General features: G+C 31.1%; 1 long non-coding RNA gene across 1 annotated transcript; it reads left to right on the top strand.

The window, feature by feature from the left end:
- The first annotated feature begins 4,614 nt into the window (after nt 1-4,614).
- LOC116417803 lies at nt 4,615-8,406 on the top strand. The gene is made up of 4 exons (XR_004228050.2): nt 4,615-4,787; nt 4,923-5,995; nt 7,695-7,739; nt 7,833-8,406. It is a non-coding gene; the product is annotated as an uncharacterized LOC116417803 (long non-coding RNA).
- Nucleotides 8,407-8,718: the final 312 nt, after the last annotated feature.

Raw genomic sequence — 8,718 nt, 5'->3', positions numbered from 1 at the left:
AATAAGAGTCACAAGAGGTCTACAAGAGGACATTTGTAAACATTGGTAAACCATATAACAGTTGTGCACTTGCAGCAGCAGGATCATATTTTTTCTCAGTTTAATCACTTCATCTTACATACTATGTATCTTAATTCTTACGGTAGTTATTGTTTTTAATTTATTCTATTAGGATATTTATTTTTATTTCTTTAGGTTCACTGAATTATTTCATTTTATTTCTAGGTTAATTTATCAACAGCATACATTGTCAAAATCCAAGAGAGTTCGTTCTCCAGTGCTTAGTTCTTCATTTCAAACTTTTAATTTCAAAAAGGTTGCTGCTTAACGTGCTACTACATAAGCCTGATAAATTCATGCTGGTAGCAATTTTTCCTATAGAAAATTTAGGTGTGGAACTGTGATGTACTACCTATCTACTACTGGAAGTAGTGCAAACTTTTATCTGATTCGTAATTTCAGTACTGGGAACAAATTGAAAGTTTTAATTCAAAGTGCTAAAACTTTTGGATCAGCTGGACTGCAAAAAATTCTACAGAATAAGATCAATTTGAGGATAAGAAGGAGCCAAATATTCCATTACAAGGTTGGTTTTTGCATAGATTTTTCTTGGATAAACTAGTGAACGAATCACAATAGTTATCGATTGCTTTATAATTGGTATCATCTTATAACTATTCAAAGTGACATCGGATCTTAAGTCTGTATGGAAACATTTAACCTACAAAATTTATAGGACTTCAATATTTTTTACCAGCAAAAGGAAGTCTTTAGCAAGGAGTTATCATTGTAAACTTATCCAGACAAAAAAAATTGACAATTATGTACAACTATTATTACTTGAATTTGAAACTCTCTACCCTTCTGATGCTGTACCTTCCAGGCGCCTTAAAACTAGTAAAGCTACTGATATCATTGTGTGTGCATTCTCAAATATCTTGAGAAACTTGGATCAAGCTAACCAGTGTTTTTGAGTAAGCTCGAGATCCTTACAAAATTAAGTCAATGCCAAAATATTACAAAGTAAGCTGCATTTTATTTTATTTTATAATCGTTATTTTATTGAGTATAAAAAGTGTTACATAACAAACATTCCTTTTTTGCAGCTATCAGGAATGAAAATAAAAACTCAATTCAAGAATGAACATATGGATTTATTCAAAGTATGAGGATGCTATACATAAAATATAAGAATAATATAAAATAATTCAAGAAGTCAGCGAGAGCTTGTTATAAACTATCAGCATTTAATAAAATTAAAAGTTGAATCTGTTAATGAATTATATTCCGTACAAATAGCAAAATTATCAATTAATTTATATGAAAAATTCTTTGTAAATAAAATAAAAATTTGAAATGATATAATCGCATTGTATTTTTACTCATCTACTTATTTTTGGCAAATGATACAACTTTATAGTTCTCAGTTAAAATACAAAATTCAAATCTAAATCATAAAACATCTACGATTTTGCTGTTAGAGAGATCATAAAGAATTTTAACATATTATATATTAATACATGAAATGATATCCAAATATAACTTTTTGAGAACTAAATTCATCATTTTTACTGATTTTATTTTTTTCTCTAATGTACGCAGGCTGTTAATCAAAATTTATTATTTTTAGTATTGATTAGCATAAATTAATAAATAAAGTATTAACTATAATTTTCAAGTATTATTTTATAATAAAGTAAAAGATTAAATATAATGACATTTAATAGCCATGCATTTAGTCACACCTTTTATTGAAATATTTAGACTTCTTTAAATGCATGCATATTTTCTGAACTAATTTTTATTTTATTTTTCTTCTTCTTGTTCGTAATCTTCTTCTTCTGCTTCAGCCAACTCTCTCTCTCTCAACTCCCTTTCTCCTTCGAGCCTTGCCCTTGTGCGGTTGGTGCTTTCTTCTACCATGTTAAGAAATAGTTCTGCCACGTTTTTTAATCCTTGTTGATAAGGATTGAGTGGAATTTTTTTTCTTAGTTTACGACCACCCTAACTCCTCGTTTTCCACGTTTCATACTACAATTATAATGAACATAATAAGTCATTAACAATTCAAAAAAAAAATTATTCTGTAAATATGGGTTAATATTTTGGTATTAAAAATTTTACAAACCATTTTGAGCTGGTTTCTAAGAGGCAACTCTTCTCTAGCGTTTTCCTTGCACTGGCTTCCCTGATGATCTGCTTCATCCTGTTGTCTTCCTCCAGCGTTTCTTCCTTGTCTTTCAACACCATTATTGTTAAGGTTCTGTAGAGGTCTTCGTTCACCAGCAGCAGCTCTCTGGGGCTGTAATGGTCTTTGTCCAGCAAAGCCATTACGTTGACCCTGCATAGGCCTTCGGGCACCAGCAGCAGCTCTCTGGTGCTGTAATGGTCTCTGATTTCCAGCGATGCCATTTTGCTGACCCTGAATACGTCTTCGGGCACCATTAGCAGCACCTTGGCCCACTACCAATGGTTCCTGTTCAGCGACATCATTGCGCTGGGCCTGCAAAGGGCCTTGAGCTCCATCAGCAGCACCCGGGCCTACTAGCAGTGGACCTTGGCCACCAATGCCATTGCGCTGAGCCTGTAAATGTCCTTGAGCTTCATCAGCGACACCCTGGCCTAGAAATGGTCCCTGTCCAGCTATGCCATTTTGCTGATTCTGCAGAGGTTCTTGTGCATTACCAGCAGCACCTATGCCTAAGAATGGTCTGTGTCCAGCAATTCCATGTACTGACCGTGCAGAGGTCCTTGTAGAATAACTGACATAAATTAAAAATAGAATAGAATAATATAAATATAGCAAATCAACATAGTTAATAAATTGCAAAGTGTGACTTACAACGATCTGGAGGTTTTCTATCAACTCCTCCATTTCTCTCATTCTACGTCTAAATCAGCATCAGGACGATCTTGCTGGTTGCCATTTAAGCTATCATTATCCACTTCGAAGTCGGAATCATCAAGAAATTCTTCTTGATTACCATTCAAGTTTTCATTTTCTGTAAATTTAGATATCTTTTTATTCTTTTTGAATGATTTATAATTTAATTTAATATTAAAAAACGATCATCTAAAGGCTCTTTTTGCGTACGCGAAGAAACGACGGAAAATCAAGTTCAGAGTTCCCCAAAGGATTATTATTAAATGTTTATGTTCACGTAAAAAAAAATAACTCATGTAACTGTAACACCGCCCTTGAGAAACACCGAACTTGGTTTTCCCTTTATTTTACAGATTTTCTGTACGATTTTGCGAACGCGAAAAGGGCTTTAGACAGTCTGATCAAAAAACCATTGTTTTGATTGCAATAAAATGAAGAATCGCAATAAAGAAATTACAGAAAAATTGCAACTGGACAAGATTTTACACTTTTTTAAGAATACGTGCGTGCGTTTACTTTGAAATTGTTACTAATACTTTTATAAAAGGACCTTTTCTTACCTTCATTCCTAATTTTCAAATCAGCCATGTTATTCAATAGGCCTTGCCTTTCGCTCATTTTTCAAGAAGAAAACAAGAAGCTTCACAAATCTCTCAGTGCCGATATATGTGCACGTCCGAATCTTTTTTTGAAATAACGGCCGGATAGAGACAAAGGACAATGCGGGAGATCATCACGTGCGCTAGGTTGCCGGCTGCCGCGCCGATTTTATTACTATAAGGAGCAATCAGCGCCACGCGTGGTCAAAATTTGAATCATAGTTCCGCGTTCCGAGTTCCGGCCGTCGGACTTTCCCCCATGTACAATGCATGTGACGCAAGACACGGTCTATTCGGACCTCCGAGCTCCGCTTGAGGGCACTGTTGGGTTACTCTACAGTTTGTACTTGCAATAGTACCAATTTTCTTCAACAGATAGTTTAAAATAAACTGCTCAGAACTCAAAACTTAACCTACAAATATTGAATTTGAATATCAGTTTGTTTAATACCCCTCTAACATTCACATATTTGTTTATATTTACTTGAATGTTTGATATAATCATGATGTACAAATAAAAGAGTAGAAAAAAGAAGTCGCACGAATTTTGAACAAGGAACAATATTTTATTTATCAGATAAGTTAAAACTTTATAATACCTTTTTATTGATTATTATTATTGAACTGTAATACTTTGTGTCATTTTTATTGGTATTTTTTTTAGGATTGTAATAGGATATTCTAAAAGGTAATAAGTAATCAAATTCAATGACATAAATGCTGTATGCATTTTATAAATCAAAACGACAATTATTCAACAGCTGATAAATGTGTTCATGCGCAACTAAGTAATACAAAAAAATATAATTTGCATGGTGTTGTAACTACTGCGAGTCAAGTGGATAAGTTGACCTTGTTAGGTAAGGTAAAAACAATAATATTTGCATCATAACAAAGAGAAGCATATACATTTTTTATTCGCACACAAAAAATGATCTGTAAGGCTTATTGAGAATCAAATCATACAAGTATTTTTTCTTTCTTTTTTATGCATCGTGTATTTCATTTTATGTGTTTCATTATCGTTCAACAAGTTTATAAATTGTCACAATCATATTCAATTACTGTTTTCATCTTAACGTGCATGCATTTTTATGATAAATTCTAATTTTTATTTTTAAATTTGTTACAGTTGCTGGCAATAGTGAATAAAATACTGTTGGAGATTGTTGGAAAACTGATCAGTGATGCGTGTCTCATGCACTAACTTTGGATGAACTCTACAAAAATTGTATACGTTACTCATGATACTAGAATTTTTGTCAATGGAGATAGACGTTAATCTATTTTATAGTATTGTTGGGGTAAGGAAATAATGTCATGATTAAGAATGTTAAGCTTGAATAATCATAAAATAAATATTTATAATAATACTTATAAACAAAAATTCTTATATCTCACAACGATAATTTAAAATGTATATATTATTTTTCAAATAGATCACTCAGATGCGCCCTTCCCAGTGCTCGGATAATGACTGGATCAAATAAGAACAGGCTTTATTTGGTTGACGAATGAAGTAGAGAAGATTTTTTAAGTGAAGGGAACATTTGTATAATAATTCTTTATTAATTTTCCTATACTTATGTCGAAGAAGTTATAATAATAAGTGACAATAGTTTTGGTTATTTTTATAAATTGAGGAAATGATTTCAAAAGTGAATAATTTGAACAAACATCTTGCTGTAACTATATACAAGTTAATATAACAATTAATTTAAAATAATGTAACAATATATGAATTAAAACATTTTCTGATTTTTTATTTAAACATTTATTTGTGTACCATTCTTTTCATACGCACTGTAGCCTACTTAAGTGGACTATATTTTTTAGATGATGTTTTTTTTTATTTTCTCCTTACTCCATCATTTTTGTAGATACATAATATATATATCTTTACATATATTTTATTATATACATATATCTTTTCCATCGGTAGACATCATTTTAGAAAAGGTGCATCAGGTATTATTATTTTATTGATTTTTTATTTTAAAAAACTGATCTTACACAAATCATATATGTATCGTACGTAAATTTTAACTGGATTATTTTTAGATTTAATAGTCTTTTTTGTCTGCCTGTGTTTCTTAAAATGAGTATATATGAATTAAAAATTATAATATAATTCTGCACACATTACACATTACTTAGCTATCAATAAATATGTATACTAGTCTTCTCCGTCTGTCTGTGTTTTTTAAAATAAGTAGATAATGAAGTTGTTTAATTTACACTACAGTTGTAATCTATTTGAATTTGGCGCTCCCCTAGCAGATGGCGCGCGTGCAACCTTTGTTTGCCGGATCGCGGATAATCAGCTAATACATACAGGTATATATATAGTCGAATCTGGTGGATATACCTGAACGTAAAACTAAAATCGGCATGTTATTTTAATGGTGCCTATCGCTAGGTGCGGATCTCTTTGTTTCCAGAATCCTCCTCAACAAAAAATCGTGAGAAAACTCCTGTGCATGTGTGAAGAAGGATATTTCTTAGTATCAAAGTAAGTAATTATTATATAATTATTATAAGTCTAGTTTCTTTTTATTTTTTGAAAATTGTATATAAGCAGATTATGTGCTTTGCTAGAAAATTGAGGCTTATTATAAGTGCCCAAGTGTTAATTTTTCTGCTGGGTTGCTCGGTGGGATGATGGGCAGTATATATATCTCAATCAATTATTTCTAATTTCGAAAAAAACAAATTTGGTGCAGGTAGAACAACAATATGTTGAGGTTAGAATTTAAGATACGGACTAGAGTTTTGGAAAATCACCAACCATTCAAATAATAAGCATAACTTTTTGTTGTAATCTTGATGAGTATAATATATACATCATATACATGTATAATGTACTGTATATAATATCTTTACCTGTTATAATCCAATACTACCTATTTGACGCATATCAATTTGCCAGCTCCATAAATTACATTTTAACGTTAACCTCTGCTAATTCATCCATATATTTATTTATTTTATTAGAAAATAACAATAATCTACACGATAGTCGTACATTATCATTTTATAATTTAATAAATAAAGATTGATCACTAGGACCAGTTAAAAACATGAAACATACTGGTAGATTATAAGTACATACATTTTGTAAATATTGTGGATTAGGGTTACTTTCGAATGAAGAAAATTGACATTGATAAATTCGAATGGATATATTATCTGTGATCATTAGTTAAATGTTGTTTATTGACATACCTGTAGAAATACTGTAAAGATCGGGTAGTGGACTATAACAGCCTAACCACCTTAAATTATAAAAGTAATGTATATGTATATTATATATATACTAAATTATTTAAAAAATATATATTATCAACTATTGAATATACTCAGGTACACTTTAAAAAACTTAAAATTTTTATAAATGCCATTTACCAGGTAAAACATGACTTCAAAGGCAAAAATTCATAATTTTCATTTTTTAACTCACCGCATACTTTAATTCTGGGCATCGAAGAACACTAAAACTTTGCAGATAGGCATGAAATATATACATAATTCTGGTCCGAGTGTGGGAATTTGCAAATAAGTTCATTTTTAAAAAGTTATCTACACTTTAAACAAAATATTTGTCATTTTTAACATTTTCTTTAAATTATAGATAACAGAATTATGTGTGTTTCAAGCCTGTTTGTAAAGTCTTAGGGCTCTTCGATCCCAGAATTGAAATAAAAATAAAATAATACAAATTTAAAGTTTTTTTAAGTGTACCTGAGTATATTCAATAGTTTAATATATATTTATTAAATAATTTAACATATATACAAAAATAAATATCATTTTTTATTTTATAATTTATGGTTAGCTTTACTTAAAGAATATGTACATGTACAATAGGGTGTCCCTTATTTACCAAACCGCCTCTAGCGAAGAGCGCCGGGCTCAGATCAAAAAATGTTTTCAATTTTTTTGAAATTTTTTTGGCCCTTCTAACAGGTGCCTCTACGAGTCCTACTTTTCCCTTGAAAAAAAAAAACTTTTAAGTTTGAAAAATCCATATTACCAGGATTATAGTCGCTAGAGGTAGTTTTCTAAATAAGGGACACCATAATGTACAATGTAATTTATCATGAACTGTTTAATTAAAAAATATTTTGTCTTATGAACATTATAAATTATGTAGTTCTTTCGTATAAAGTAGTATGTCTTATTTCATTACATCATTCATAAAACTTTTACAGGAATACTTTGGATCGAAATAAACGGAAGATATCATTTGAGAGAAAGTAAGCTACTTTTTTTTTAATTTTCGCTCATAAATCCTTCAAAATAATCAATTGAATAATTTGTCACTACTGATATATAATTTATTTTTTCAGGGTTTGGATCGCCATCAAGTCTCTACCATAATCATTTTGGTAACTACGTGCATCCCAAACTTGGCAGCTTCGCGCGCCCCTAAGTTGGCAGCTTCGTGCGCCTCTGATTTGGCAGCTTCGTGCGCCTCTAAGTTGGCAGCTTCGTGCGCCCCTACGGTGGCAGCTTCGTGCGCCCCTAAGTTGGCAGCTTCGTGCGCCCCTACATTGGCAGCTTCGTGCGCCCCTATACGTTGGCAGCTTCGTGTGCCCATTTTTAGTTTTGTATGTTCTAAAATTTTAATAAATTTCTGTGTTTTTTATTATTTGAAATGGAAAAACAAAAAAAAATATTTGTTCTTGAAAATGATGAAATGTCAAGAATTCTTGATGGATCTCGGTTACAGGATACACATATTGATAAATTTCATAGCATGCTGTCTAATGAGACTATTTTTGAACCACGTTCTACGTTGTATCTTACAAATGTAATGCTTGATCCTAATTCGAGCCGTATAAAACCTATATCACGAAACGTTCTCCATGTCCAAATATTACATAGCTGTGATGATTTGTGTAATAAATGTATTAATGGTCATTGGATTTGTTGTTACTATGATACCAAATCTATTTTTATATATGATTCTTTAAATAAAAAGTATTTGCACGAGTGCAATCAAATATTTTTAAGAAAGTTATTTCCATATTTTGACCAAATTCCTATTTATTATCCTACAGTGCAGAATCAACCAAATTCTGATGATTGCGGTGTTTATGCAATAGCATTTGCAACGTCGTTGGTTTTCCAAAAAAATCCTGCTAAAATTTGTTATGATTCTCTCAAATTACGTAAACATCTTTATGAAATGTTTGAAAATAATCTCATTACCCATTTCCCTATAATTTTTGA

The sequence above is a fragment of the Nasonia vitripennis genome (assembly GCF_009193385.2).
Source record: "Nasonia vitripennis strain AsymCx chromosome 5 unlocalized genomic scaffold, Nvit_psr_1.1 chr5_random0002, whole genome shotgun sequence".
Classification (NCBI taxonomy): Eukaryota; Metazoa; Arthropoda; class Insecta; order Hymenoptera; family Pteromalidae; genus Nasonia; species Nasonia vitripennis.
The sequence above is the reverse complement of the archived record's forward strand: the minus strand, read 5'-3'. Positions and strand labels throughout refer to the sequence as shown.